Source organism: Aphis gossypii, chromosome 3 (assembly GCF_020184175.1).
Source record: "Aphis gossypii isolate Hap1 chromosome 3, ASM2018417v2, whole genome shotgun sequence".
NCBI lineage: Eukaryota > Metazoa > Arthropoda > Insecta > Hemiptera > Aphididae > Aphis > Aphis gossypii.
In genome coordinates this window covers 7,961,741-7,976,734 of record NC_065532.1, presented here as the reverse complement: position 1 = coordinate 7,976,734, position 14,994 = coordinate 7,961,741, and the positions used below count along the sequence as shown (strand labels likewise).

At 25.1% G+C, this 14,994-nt stretch overlaps 1 protein-coding gene across 4 annotated transcripts in view; it reads left to right on the top strand.

Annotated features, from left to right (window-relative positions):
• LOC114133119 (neuropeptide Y receptor type 2-like) overlaps window positions 1–14,994 on the top strand; it is a 172,989-nt gene that overhangs the window by 65,577 nt on the left and 92,418 nt on the right. The window lies entirely within an intron of this gene.

Below are 14,994 nucleotides of genomic sequence, written 5' to 3'. Positions count from 1 at the left end.
ATATATATATATACACTATATCATAATGTTAGAATAATACAAATCTAGACGAAATATTTTATTACAATATTATGTACATAGCGTTGAACGCTTAAATTTATATATATATATATATTATACTATATGGTGTATAATATTATACTTGCCTGGCGTAGTAAACGTCCGCTAGTAGCTGTCGCATGCACTCGTATGGGAGTTGAAAGTAAAAAAAAAATCAATCTCGTATGCATGGAACGTGTATCATAATAATAAATTGTTCTATATAATACCGTCAAATTATAATATTACCAAATATGCGAGTTAACAGAAAAATGTGCGTTTATAGTAGCTGTATATACACGTAATATCATACGTTTCACGCATATATGCATGTGCAACCGTGCAGGTCACACGATCATTTTACCGTCTATCTGTGAATGACAAGGCATCGTGATGTATTATGTGTATACGATTGTCGTAGTGTATTGGTGCATTTTTTTTATTATTATTATCACTATAATTGATCAAAATATATAAGCTCAGTTTCATTGCTAATTCACTTTTTTTCTTTATTTTGTTTGATTAGTTTTAGTTATGCGATATAATTTAGTTTTTTTAAAAATATTAAAATTTTTTAAAAATGGTTTTTGAAAAGTGTTTTTAAATATTTTACATTTCCTAAGTTTTTTTTGTATATCATCGGCATTATGTTTTTGTTCAATCCGCAATCGTTTAAATAACTCCTCTGCAGGCTTCGTTATCTGTCAATACCTGTTGTTGATGATTGTTCTTTTGCGATTAGAAAACTTAGTTTATTGTGGTACATTAATTGTATTTACATCAATTCCATACAATTATTAGCTGATCAATATTTATTTATAGATGATATACACTTATATATTTCTATTTAGATAACATTTACGATTTTGTTTCTGTAAATATTAATAATACGAGTATATACATTATTATGAATAAGGATTGTGAAGTAAGGTTAATGATTTTATTTTTTTTTAAACTAATTTAATTTTATAAATAACGTACATACGCGTATTTTACTTGTTATCTGTATGGATATATCCGGCATCATAGAAATAAATCCCTTTATATCCAACAAGTCAACCCTTGTTAATAATTTCTCAAAATCCGTCACAAACCATTGTCATAAGTATTTATATACATATACCCATTTTGAATGTTCTGTCACATTCTTAAAATTTTCTAAATAGCATGGATAGTGATGTCGTATATAATAAACCCCAATATGTATACAGATGGCCTGTTAAAACATCTCGTTCAAATTGTACATAAAATGGAATATCTAGTACTTACCTACTAGTAAACATTATAACCACTACAAATAATGCGATTTCAAACAAAAGGCCGTTCGTTACATTTCTAAAATTAACAAGTAGCTAAATGGAATATATCTAATTCGTACATAACGTAAGAGTACATACTATACTATACTATTCATAGACAAACATATTTATGTATTATTTAAATAATTATTGTTAAAAATTAGAATATTTGTATGAATACGAGTACATAGTATAATATAATACATTTACTTATATAGCATTAGCAGTCCACGTAGACATAGGCACATAGCCTTAAGATGTGTAATACGTATAATAATTAGTAATAACAGTTTTTTCAGACGACAAAGTAAAATAGTTTAAATCCAAATATTATCATCAATTATCATCTTTCCACTTCGGTTTGATAAATTTATATTAACACGTAACATGTATTTCTATCTAACGATAGACGATAGCACTGAATATTGATTTCACGGGTCAATACATTATAATAATATAGGTTTTTTTTAATGTATAATATAAATTCTTGCTACATTTATTCTAGTATATTGTTATTTATACCTGTATATTGTAATTAACCATTTTACCATCTAAGTTCGAAATTGCGTTGTACAACTTATTTATAAGTAAGTCTCTGTCTACATGCAATATATTATTATTTTATATATAATAATATCTTATAATACTTATATAACGCTTCCACCTGTGTAACTTAACTTATGAAAATCTTTCCGGTCCCATACTCCATAAACTCTACGGTGTTACTCTCTAATACTGGTATTATTCTGATCAAACGAATCTTCGTTGTTAGCTCGCTATTAAGTGTGTAAACTTCGCAAGCCTTTCCGTAGGTTTTAGAGAAATTCGATTTAATCCATATTATTTTAAATAATATATTATAAGTAATATGTTGTAATCGTATATAATACGTGAAATTTATCAATAAAAAATTATAGTCGTAATAGAGATCATATTTTTAAGGCTTTTCGAAAAATTATTATGTACTTGCTGTATTAAGAAACCCGATTTAAAATTTTTGTTATTAAGCATTATTCAAATTATAAATGTCGATCCATGCAAATATCTGAAATTTAAGTTTGAATTATCAACACTAAATTATTTTTTCATATTTAAGTTTTATTTTCCCAGAATTCTACAATATAGTAACTGAAATAAATGTTGATTTTAAACTTGAATCGTATGTATTCGACGAATATAAGTACTTCAGAATGAATGATGACGAGACTGTATTATAATTTTTTTACAATTTTAACATATATGTAACTTTTGTGTCCTGTTTCCCATAAGAAGGAGAAGCAAAACGGATCATTTGCCTCCCCTAACCTAATTTTAAGTTTGTTTTCCTAAGTGTTATCTGTTGCACGTCAATTTAGTAAATATAGAATACTTAAGTTTTGATAAATAGTATAGAATTCTCTTAAATAATAACTGGATTACTTAATCTTATGGTAGTTTGAATACTTTGAAAAATATTCATATCTAATGATAATAATGATGAAACATTAAAATGCCCTATAAATAAATCGTATAAAATATATAAAAAAAATTTTCCTTTATTTTTTAAATTAATTTTAACAACCCCCTCCCATCCCTTATAAATATTTTTGGGAGTTTTCGTGTTTCTGAGAAATGTAATAATGCAATATTTTTTTTATATAAAATAAATACTACAATTATAATTTAAAGAGCTGATATAATATTTGTGGAAATAGAAAAAGGTTTTTTTTTATTATTAATTTAGAAATAATCGAGTTTTGGGTTTTATACCTCGTGTAACTCCTACGTACAATATACTTCTCAATTTTTTGGTATTCCTACTCCTTAATAGTTTCAAAGTATGCCAGTATACAGATTCTGGTAAAAAATCTGATGCAATTTACAAAAATTATATTTATATTTCATTATTTTTTTTTTAAATTTGTTTGACGATTATTTGAATATAATCACTATTCACAATTTATATATTGTACAATATCTTTAAAAGCCTATGATTTTAGTTCATTCAGTTTAAACTAAACTATTAAACTATTAGATACAGAAAAAGTTAAAAATTCAAGTGAAATATTAATTTTGACCTTACCTAATTTGACATAAGATTTAAAATCAGAGTTCACACAAACAAAGACTAATTAGATTTCTATCGATATTACTCAATTAAAAATAACATAGATTTTTTTGGGTAGAGCTTATAATCTTGCTATTTTATAACTACACTTTTTGTTTTATTAATACATATTTTTTTGTAAAATAATATTTATGTAATATTAAAAAACAAAAAAAAATTATAATAACAATTATTTTTTTTAAACAAATAATAAAAGTATTCATTTTTTTACTGAAAAATAATATAGGGCAAAAAAGTAGTTTATAAATTATGATTCGGGAAAAAAGACGAAGATGCATTTTAGTTGTTAGTTTTTATATACGAGTGTAAAAATAGTTAGTGTTATTATTGAAATGTAGGTATTTATAATATCATAATATAGTGGTCACCGCTTTAAGTGTTCACTGGTTATAACTTAGAAGAATAAGCTGTTTATAGTGATCAGAAATGCCAGGAATGAAAAATAATTTTTTTATGATATGAAATCGGAAAAATGGACTGTGCCAAATGGAGTAACTAAATTGCCTAACCAAATTGCCGTGCAATCATCGTTTTATAAGTGAAATTCATAATACTTATACATTTATTTTATTTTATTGTGCTTAAAATACCTATCACAAAAAGTCAATTTAGTTTTATTGGTCTTTTCGATATCTAAAATTTATCCTTTTTTTTAAAAAAAAAACACATGCTTTACAATTTGTGATCTGTATGTTCCACTATAAAATGTTTAGTGCGCAGTGATGTGTGATACGATGATATATTAGAAATGTACACAAACACATAACCTAAAATAACCTAAAATTAAGTTTACCTATTTTGTATACTTAGTTGATTTTTGAGTTTCCATGACATTTAATCAAAGAAAAAAAAATTATTATAGTATAAAATATATATATTTTTTTTTTACTGACACGTAGCGGTATGTACTAATTTTATTCTTGTTGTTGCACGTCCTTCATGAAAAAAAAAAAACAAAATTTCGTCCTTTTGGACGTGAAGAGAAAGCCCAATTAAAAGTTTAAATTAATTTTTTTTGGACCCTCTTCTGACAGGAAATCCACAGTATACTCTAACCCGTCAACACCTTTGCGGTGGTTTTATTTCAAAGTTAACAAAGTTCACTTAGTTGCAGTTTAAGTTATAAATTTAACTTAAACTGTATTTAATTGATATTATTTAAATATATAAATATATAATTATGTATTATTTAGTCATATAATATTCATTTAATTTTTTTTTAAACCACTGGAATGTAGTATAATTGTTTTTTTACTGATCTCTCAAGTTTTTTTTTTTTTAAAAAAAAAACTGTATTGTATTATTCTAATAACCTTAATGCTTTGAACTTATGTCTTTAATTGATAGATTTTTAAATTGCATTCTAAATTTAAAATTTAAATTCACATTTATGGAGTATCTTTTCATAAATAAAAACGAATGATGGATCATCAGATTATAGTTACTAATTTAAACACTAGAAATACAGTACCTATATTATGATTTAAACAATATATTATATTTTAATGTATTTTAAATAAGAAACTTTTATGGAAAAATGTATAAAATACCGAGAAAAAAATTCTGAAAATTCGTTAAAAATTTAAAAGAGTCTAAATTAAATCATTTTATGGAGTATGACTGTGTTTTTATAATCATTTTAATGGGTATTTTTGTTTTTTAAGACCCACCGTAGAAAAAGCTTACATTATTTATTTATTCCCAAAACGCGTCAATCTCAGTCGTAATATGAACTTGAAAAGGACGAGTTGTAATTCTTTTTACCTCTTTTTTTACTCTTAAATTGATTTAAATAATTATTTTCCCAAGTATTTTAATTTTAAAATATTCTTTCCGCCTTTATTATTTTACAGTTGTATACGGTTAGAGCATTATTTCTTTAACATTTATTAGTATGATTTTTTTTTGAACTGCATACGCAAAATTTAATTTGTCATTGAAAATTTAAATTTAAAAAATATTATACTTCAATATTTATGATTTTTTTTCACTGTATAAGGGTTTTTATTGTAGTTATTATTTAAGTTTTTTCAATTTTTAATGGCAGTACTTAATTTTTATTTCTTAGCCTAAAGTATACAATTATTTAGATTCCGAAAATATTCTTTTCGTGTATGGACAAGTTATAAAGACATGAGATTTAGGATAATTAATCTATAAATAGGTGACGATAGCTTGAAATCGTACAAATACCTGTGAATTATTTGCTATATATTAGAACTAGAAACAATTTTGAAAGAAAATTGTTCAATATTTTATTTTTCTAAGAAATGTTTTAAATATCGAACACGATTGCACGGTTTAACTATAGTCAATATCACATTTACTCGTCATAGTAATATTTAATATTTAAACTAATCCCTGAACGAAGAACATTTGTAGGTTTTTAAAACCATAAAGTAGTTATGAATAGGAATTTTATATTACGATATCTTTGCGCACTCATACTTTATTTTTTCGTACCATGAAACCTCGTTCTACACACGTTACATAAATGTAACTCAGTACAACCTGTTTTCTAGTTTTTACAATAATCTCTGTATTGTATATACCTAATGGCTTTACAACAAAAATAAAAAAAATATGGAAAAAATCGTTATCTTGATATCAGCGATTATGTTTCCTAGCTGTAATTAATTAATATTTATGAATAAAGTTGACCGGAACCAAAAAACAGCATGCACCTTAATTATAGCCGAAAAAATAGACTCCCACAATATTTTATTATTGCACGAATGGAGTTTGTATAAATATTAAACACAAAAAAACAAATCCTAACACCCTTCCGGTTTCTGCAATGTCAGTACACACCCGTTCTGAATTCATTGTAAAAAGTGTGTAATAAATATACTTAATTTTCATTATGTATTCAAATAACTACGATAGTTTCAAATGGAAAGCAGGAAGTTAGTAAGGATATATATTATTTGATAACAATAGTTGGTAAGCAGTGTGCATGAGGAAAATTATGGACATTTTGTATATTGCTAATGTAACAATTGTTGGACAGAACTGATATAAAATAAAATATATGTAAGAGAAGTAGATACTTTGAGTTTTACAATTGTTTTGAATAAGAGTTCAACATTTGCAATAAATATGATATTTTAAGTATCGAGATTTAGTTACACAAACTATGATTGTTTTAAAATTAATAAAATCTATAAAAAATCTAAAACTTGGAATAACACATTGTACGAGAAGGTAAGAAAGATAGAACTACAGACTTTTGATCATAACGCGGACGAGTTTTGTTCTAAAAACAGCAAATTCGAAAAGTTGATATTAACGATTATTAAAAAAATAATAAAATAATAATTGTATGCTCAATAACAGTATATTTTAAAATAATGAATAAAATTATAGTATACTTTTGCCTGTTGGAATGATAATAATTATTGCAATAACGGTCAGTAAATTATTTATATTTACAAAAATATCATTAAAAATGTATTGTTAAATTATTTTATTTTGTACTGTTTATTATTTATTGCATAATAAAATATGTGGGTATATGATTTACATAAAATGATTATACAAATAATGCTTCCAAATTAGGATTTGATGAATTTAGGTATGCGTTTTATAAACGTCAAACAGATTATGATTGGTGTCTATTATTCATGTAATGTCATTTACTTCAACAATTTCATTATTTTCATGTTTTTTTTATCACATATTCCTATTAAATATTCTCTCTCATTTTGTTCTAATATATTAATTCTTTTAAAATATTTCGATTTTTTTTTTCTATCAAGTTATTTATAACCTATTATGAAATATGCATTAATATTTATATGATATTAACAAATTTAGCAATATTAGTTGTTAAAGTTTTAATTTTAAAACTACTGTTCTTATTATAAATTTTCATGTCAATATGATATTTTGATTGCAATGCAGTTTTGATTGATTCTAGTACATTATTATTTACAATTAAATATAATGCTTTTTGATTTCTTAAATTCTTGGTATTCCGTATTCAAATTAGTCCATTGCGTAATATCAATAAACATTTACAATGAATATTCAAGAAATATAATATTACTATGTGTATAAAAGTACAAACACAGAAAATATATTACCTATAAATTTGAACAATTTAATAAATAATATCAAAGGTAAATTAAAAAAAAAAATGTTTTGTGTAAAATATAATAAAATGAACACCAAAAATTATAAAAACATATTGAAATGTGATAAAATAATCAAAATAATCTTCAGTACCTACTACGATTTTAAATGTGTATAAAAATAAATTAGAAATTTATTTGTGTAGCAAAGTATTTAGAGTTTAAAAAGTTTTTTTATTCTATAAAATGATATCATTGTTTATTATAAAATTTATGACATCGATGAGGATGAATATTAAGAAAAATAGCAATTATCATCATTTTAGTCATGACATAGACGTGTATTTATATACTAGCTTTTAAATGTATTTTATCATTGTATACAGATAACGCAATTGTATTCAGTTTGACTGTACAAATGTAATTTTAAATCTTTTGAAACAATCTTGTACACTTTGTTATCTCTAATTTCGTTATGAACAATTTTTCGTACTTTTTAAATTTCATTTTCTCGAAGTAACATTTTAAAAATATTCTTTTTACATTTTTTTTTTTTTTTTTATTAAATTTATCATATTTTAACATATATTTTAGAATAATTTTTTTTCTTGTATTGTACTAATAAATATTCATATTTAAAATATCATGACCTTTTTAATTTTATTTTCAGCATCCAATCTATTTTATAATTAGATATATTAAAATGACCTATAATATTTTCTTTCTTGAGTTTGTGTACATTGTCTGTTTGAGTGTGTACATTGTAAAGTCAAAAATATTTTTCCTTTCCAAATAATTATATTTTTCTCCATACAAAAAAAAAATCATATTATATTAATTATTTTGAAACGAAAAAAAATTCCAGCATTTATAAGCTTATTAAGTATTTTTTACCCTTATATTCGCATAGAATAATACAATTTTAAACTATCAGTGTTTGTATTCCGTATTATTTATTCTTATCAAAAACATTAAATTAATTTATTAGTTTAAAACTATATATTTTCTTAGCATTTTCTGAAAACGTTATTAATTAGTTTAAAGAACTTTACAAGGGAGTGGAGGAGAATTTTTTAAGTGAAAAGTTACTGTTAGAAATGAAATTATAGAAGATTTAAAATGCATGTATTTGATATCTATTTAATAACATAACTATGATTACCTCTGCGAAAATGTAATACAACATTTTTATAGTTACCCACCTATTCTATAAACATAATACCGAACTGTTGTAATTTTCTACAGAATCTACTATAAAAATTACTCAAACTATTAGTATTGAATTGTTAGTGAAAATATTTTACGATAATCTCTATCAGTCATCTAAAAACAACTTTTTATGAAAACCTTGTTTTATTTAAGTTTGTATAAATTATGAGGAATTTTATTTGAAGGCAATTCATCTAATGCTAATGTTTAATTTTTATTTTATGACACTATTTCGTCATTTATGATTTTTTCACATGTTTTCCGATTACTGTCTCTTAGAATATTAATTGCTCCATATAATAGGTAATAAACGATTAAACACTGTACTTGTTATGGTGATTTAATGCATTCCTGTCGCTAAATATCAAATCATGCTATTATAGTCATCGAATAATACTTAATAGTTTATTTTTGACTTGATTTTCATGTCTCTTAATCTTAAAGATTTAATATACATAATAATAAAATAATTCAGAAAGGTACACAAAATATACAAAATTTTATTGTCTTCTTTGTTTATATTTAATGTATAAACATTTATATGCAGTTATTATAACTACAATGATGTATAACGGTATATTAAATTTTAGATTTTATTTTCTCTAAGATATCTTTACATAACAATTTATCCTTTATTCAAATTATTTTCTTTTTTATTCATCTTATTTTATTTTTACTCTCTGATCATTGAAATGATTTAGACTTTTTTGTGAATACATAATTTTCCTCATTTTTCTATTGTTTTACATGTTTTGAATGCTTTGATGCTTTTAAAATTATTTTTTCACTCTACTTTTTACTTTTCATGTCCCGAATTCACACTTTGTCATATAACTTCTATTTTTAAAGACTTTTTTATATTATACCACTGTCAATTTCTACAATTTTTAAGAATATTTTTGATCAAAACAATACTACCTATTTAGCCTAACTATTACTTTTTAGGTAATTTGGACATATTTTTTGAATAATGTAATAATGGCGTTATATTTTTTTGAAAATTTATTACATTACTAAGTGTTCAGGGAGATTACATTATTTTTGGTATATTGAATGTATTAAATAATTTAATGAAATTCTAATGAAGTCTTGCTACTTAATATTGTCATTTTTATTTATTTAGAAAAAAAAGTTTATTAAAATTTAAAACAAGTAAAGTTACTAAATAATATAGATATGATAATGCCCACTTTGATGTAATGCTTAACCTAGAAATTTGTTGATTATTAATATTTTTAATTGTCTATAGAATAAAATGCGTCTTATTATCAGTTACTATTTTACTATTATAAACATAACGTTTGTTTCAATATTTCTGTCATAGTTTTGTATGCTTTAAAATGTCTTCTATAATAATAACCTCCACACTTTTTGCTTAACACAATGATTTTATCGAACATATTTATTATAATATATAATTTTATACTTGACTCATATTACCTATTCAATATTTAAATATTTTTATGTATTAATAATTTAAATATTATAATATATTATGACAGATGTGTTCATAATTTTTATATTTTATGTTTAATTATTAATTTTAAACCGATGTGGAAAATGTAGGAAACTGTAGTAGATACCATTTCTATTGTTATAGTAAAACACTTGTAATCTAACTGCTGTAGTCTGTAACTCTAAAACATTTTTAGTTTTATTATTTACAAATAAACCTATTATATATGTTCGTTGTTAAATTAGTTTATGTTGATATTAAAAACATCTTCTGTTGCAATACTAGTATAAAGTTCTGTAAAAATAATCCTATCTAACAAATACTTCACTATGTAATACTACGTAATACGCATTATCATCAAACATAGAGACATTTGATTTTACGATGAGTAAGTTTTTACAAGAGCTTATAACATGTGATCACGGAAAACAAGACATTGTCTTTCGAAAATGGTGCAACGGTGTCCTAGAATTCAATATATTGTATATTATTTATTATTGTAATCAGATTTTCTGTCGATTCGCTGTCGTATCTTATTATTATATAAGGAGCGTTACCGTGAGTGGTAGTATCAATGTATCATGTATGTGGCGTAGCTTCGTCACAATATATCTGTATTATCCCTATACAGGCGAATAAAACTGTGTAAGCAGTCTTCATCACGTTGATACGATAAAAGATACTGAAATGATTTATTATACTTGTTTTGTGAGAGTTTTACTGCATTTTTCACTGGGTCACGAAAACCCCGCCAGCAGGTTTGTGTAAAGTACGTTCTATACAAAAATGTCAAGTACCATTCGGTATGATATTATTTTGGTTCGGTGCTACTGCGTTAGTAATAATGATTTGTTTTATTGTCCGGCCAAAGATTAGACTATCATCGTCGTTATTCTTTTGACGAAAAACATTCATATATTTTTTACCAGATTCACTTCATATGGTAATATAATAATAATATCGTATGTTTGTCACGCACCATAAACGATGTATCGCGAAATATATCATTGTGCTAGATTGATTGTGGAATATTTATCGATGATTTATAGAAGTTAAAATTTATCTAGGATAAACTTTTTGTGATTGAATGATATTATATATATTTTGTCGTAGCCATACCAGCTGCCAACGCTGACAGTGATCGAACTGTGAGGACAAACCTCGTACCAATGGAAAGCGATTGCAAATTGTTGTTTTTTTTTACATGAAAAACGTGTAGTTGTATAGAAACTCAGGTTGTAAAAATTTGTTTTTTTTCTCTTCTACATTTCAAACTATATATGTTTCAAATGCATCAACAATAGTTGAAATACTATATAATATTATATAGAGGCTATAACACTCAAGAGAAATAAAACTGGCGATCTTTTTGATTTTTTTCATTATCATCTTACGCGTTCAAAGCTATTACGGTTTGACACTGCATTAAATAAATAAAAACACTTTGGTCAGCCGAAACATACTACTCAATGTGATATTGTGTTGCCTTGAACTGCTTGAAGTAACGAGCTGCTATTCGGATGGTGACAAAAATAATATCGTTCCGGCGAAAATGAAAAGTTTTTCCTACAGACAAATTATTTGCCAAACGTGTTCATGCAGCTGAGATTCGATTTAAAATAACAATACGATATAATTGAAAGCATAATTTTCTTTGTTTTATTTTTCTTCTCTTTATTATTATTTTTAATTCCTAACGGTTTCAAACATTTTTATTGTTAGCAGAATGCATTTATTTCTACCTAATTCAGAACATAGTTTAAGATTTCTCCGATTTTCGTAATTGCCTTTGAACTTTAAAATACAATTTCAACTGACTTAGAGTTAAGCGTAGAAAAAACAAAAAAAATTGAAATCCTCGTAGTTAACTATTTAGAATCCATGAAAATTAAAATTGAAGTTCTTATTACATTTTAACAAATATTTAAGTATGCTTTTTGTTTATTTTTATATTTATCTTACAAAATATGACCAATTACGCGTATATAATCTTTCCATGAATAAAAATATATCTTAATTTTCAATTCTTCAATAGATAGATATAAATAGTTTAAGTTTTATTGATGTTCATCATTTATAAACTTAAAAAAAAAAATTTGTTAAACAAAAATAATGAATATGTAACAATTATAATAACACGACGCTCGTGTGTAGTTAAGTAGTTTTGATAACAGGTTTAAAGGTATGTAGCCATCGCTAAAAATAACATATCGCTGCTCAGTACACGATAATAATTTAATTTTGAGAATAAAGCGCGAGGAAACGTGTAAAATGTGATAAACGTATTTCACTTCTCTCCGTCAAAATAATATATAATAAATACCGTGAAATAAATATCATGCGTTTGTATTGTACGTGTGCAAAATAAAATAGAGGCGATTTACTCAAAACCTTATAAGTTTTATTATTTTTCACATCTTGTGACTTTTTAGTCAATCTCTCATTTTAATCGTCTACTGTTATTATTATTACTATCATCAACCTGTGCCCACCAAATGAATTTCATTATTGTTACAATGGCCAGTGCGAAAAACCGTGAATGCGGAAAGTACATTATACATCGAAAAGATTAATTGGTTAACGTAAAATTGTGTAACTTTTATGGTGTGGTGTTAATGAATAATAAAAAAAAATTGATAATAAATTGGTAATTTCTATCTGACTAGCTATACAGTAACAAAAGTAAAAATAGTGTGCCTATACTCGTACAATTATGATAGTATATGGATGATTCTTTTGAAATCAATAAGCTCCTCACATCTCTATCAATAGTACTAGTCTATCACCTTGACTAGTAAATATTTTTATTTTTCACGTATTATTATTTTGGGTATAGAACAATGCGAGACATGGTATTATAGCCATACATGTATATTTTATATTCAAAAACAACAAACATATTTTAAGTTTTTAAATAAAAATAATAATTCTCCCCAGAAATTGTATTAAAGAAATCAATTCGTTGTGGCCGTGGCGATAATATATTACATTTTCTTTTTCATCTGTGGGCGAATATCGTTGAAGTCGCATTGGTTATTTTTTGGCAATACATTGATATATATATATATCATACCTATGTATTTTAAAATAATATGAGTAATGACAGTAATCAATATACTATTAAATGTATTATATAATATACGATATACAATACATTTTTGTTCTATATATGACGTATATACTCTATAAATCATTGTACACATACAGATATATATATATATTTTAAATCGTGGCTTTCAAGCGTATAGTAATGTTTATTTTTTTTGTTCGCGACGAAAACGTGAGGGGGCGATTAAAAGAAAAACGCTCCTACTTTTTGACATATTACCGCGAAATTTATTACACGACCCTTTTGTGTTTCACTATTGTTTTGTACGTATACAGACACACGCATATCTGTATGCTTTACGCACAAACATTATATATATATATATATATATGCGTTTTACATAGTATATGCCATACCCGAGGCATCTTCTTTGTCGAATGGAAAATTAAGTTGAATGGCTTCCAAGGGAGTGCTAGGGGAAAGTTGGTGCATTCGCGTATACGCACGACGTGGTGCCCATTTGATTATGCGTATTATTGTGATGCAGACGAATCCTTTTTCGCCATACCCTTGAAAACATCCGTAGAGACTTATCCTTCAGAATTAATTTTAACACCTGAAAAGAACGAAATCGAACTGTTTCTATATAAATTTGCCGAGCCTACCGGCCTATGGATGACGTATACAAGTCTAATTTATACTCATTATAATTATATATAATATAAGACATAACCGATTGTAGAATTTAATACTATAGATGTAGTAGCGTTATTTTACATTTGGAACAAATGTATTTAATACGCGTTTTAAATAGTATGATGATGTCAAAAAATAATTTTCGGTTCTTCAAAAATACCGCGGTATTTGCATAATATACATTATTTTTTTCACAATTTAATGATTTTTGGAAAAAAAATATTTTAGAATCATCATTTGTAGGCCTGTGAAATAAATCGACAAAGTTTAGGGGTTTTATAACTAGTTTATACCTTTTTACGTTGTTTGCTATTTATTATGAAAAACATATAAAAATATATATATATATATATTAATACCTAAAGAATATCAAATGTATATATTGTAACGAAGTCGATTAAAACGATATAATAATATATACTCACGCTGAGTACTCATATTAAATAATGAAAAAAGTCACTTGAGATGAAAATATCTACTACACAACTGGTATAAAAGGTGTAAACGTCGCACAAGACACCTGGTGATTTTGTTTTGATACCTATATAAAACCCTTCGTTGTATTTACTCGTATTATGGTTATAGTTAAACCATGCTTAAAGCCCTTGTCACAAGCTGTCACCTAACAGTATTTTCGAGAACTCGTATGAAAAAAAAATAAGAACGCATTTGCATCATATCACCCTACTGGCTACTATTATACGTTATATAGTTGTAATAAATCGTAATATCATTTTTTTGATTTAAAGCGTTTGTAAAGTAGTGTCGATTGCGTGTACATGTTGTCATGCTGTACAAGTAAAAATAATTATTTAATCTAGAATGAAAAATATATCAGTATCGTTGTATTGGCATACACGGTCATAAAAAGTTTAAACTTATATGTTTATTTGAATTTATTTATACACTTTTTACATATTCTGTGGTTATACTTTTAGTAGTTAGTTCAATTTAATTTTTCGTGACATTACTATTTTTAATAATATTAACCCTACCGTATACGACTCTAGGTTATTGGTTTTGAACTAATATTGTGTTTATAATATATAACTAATAGCCTTTGTGTT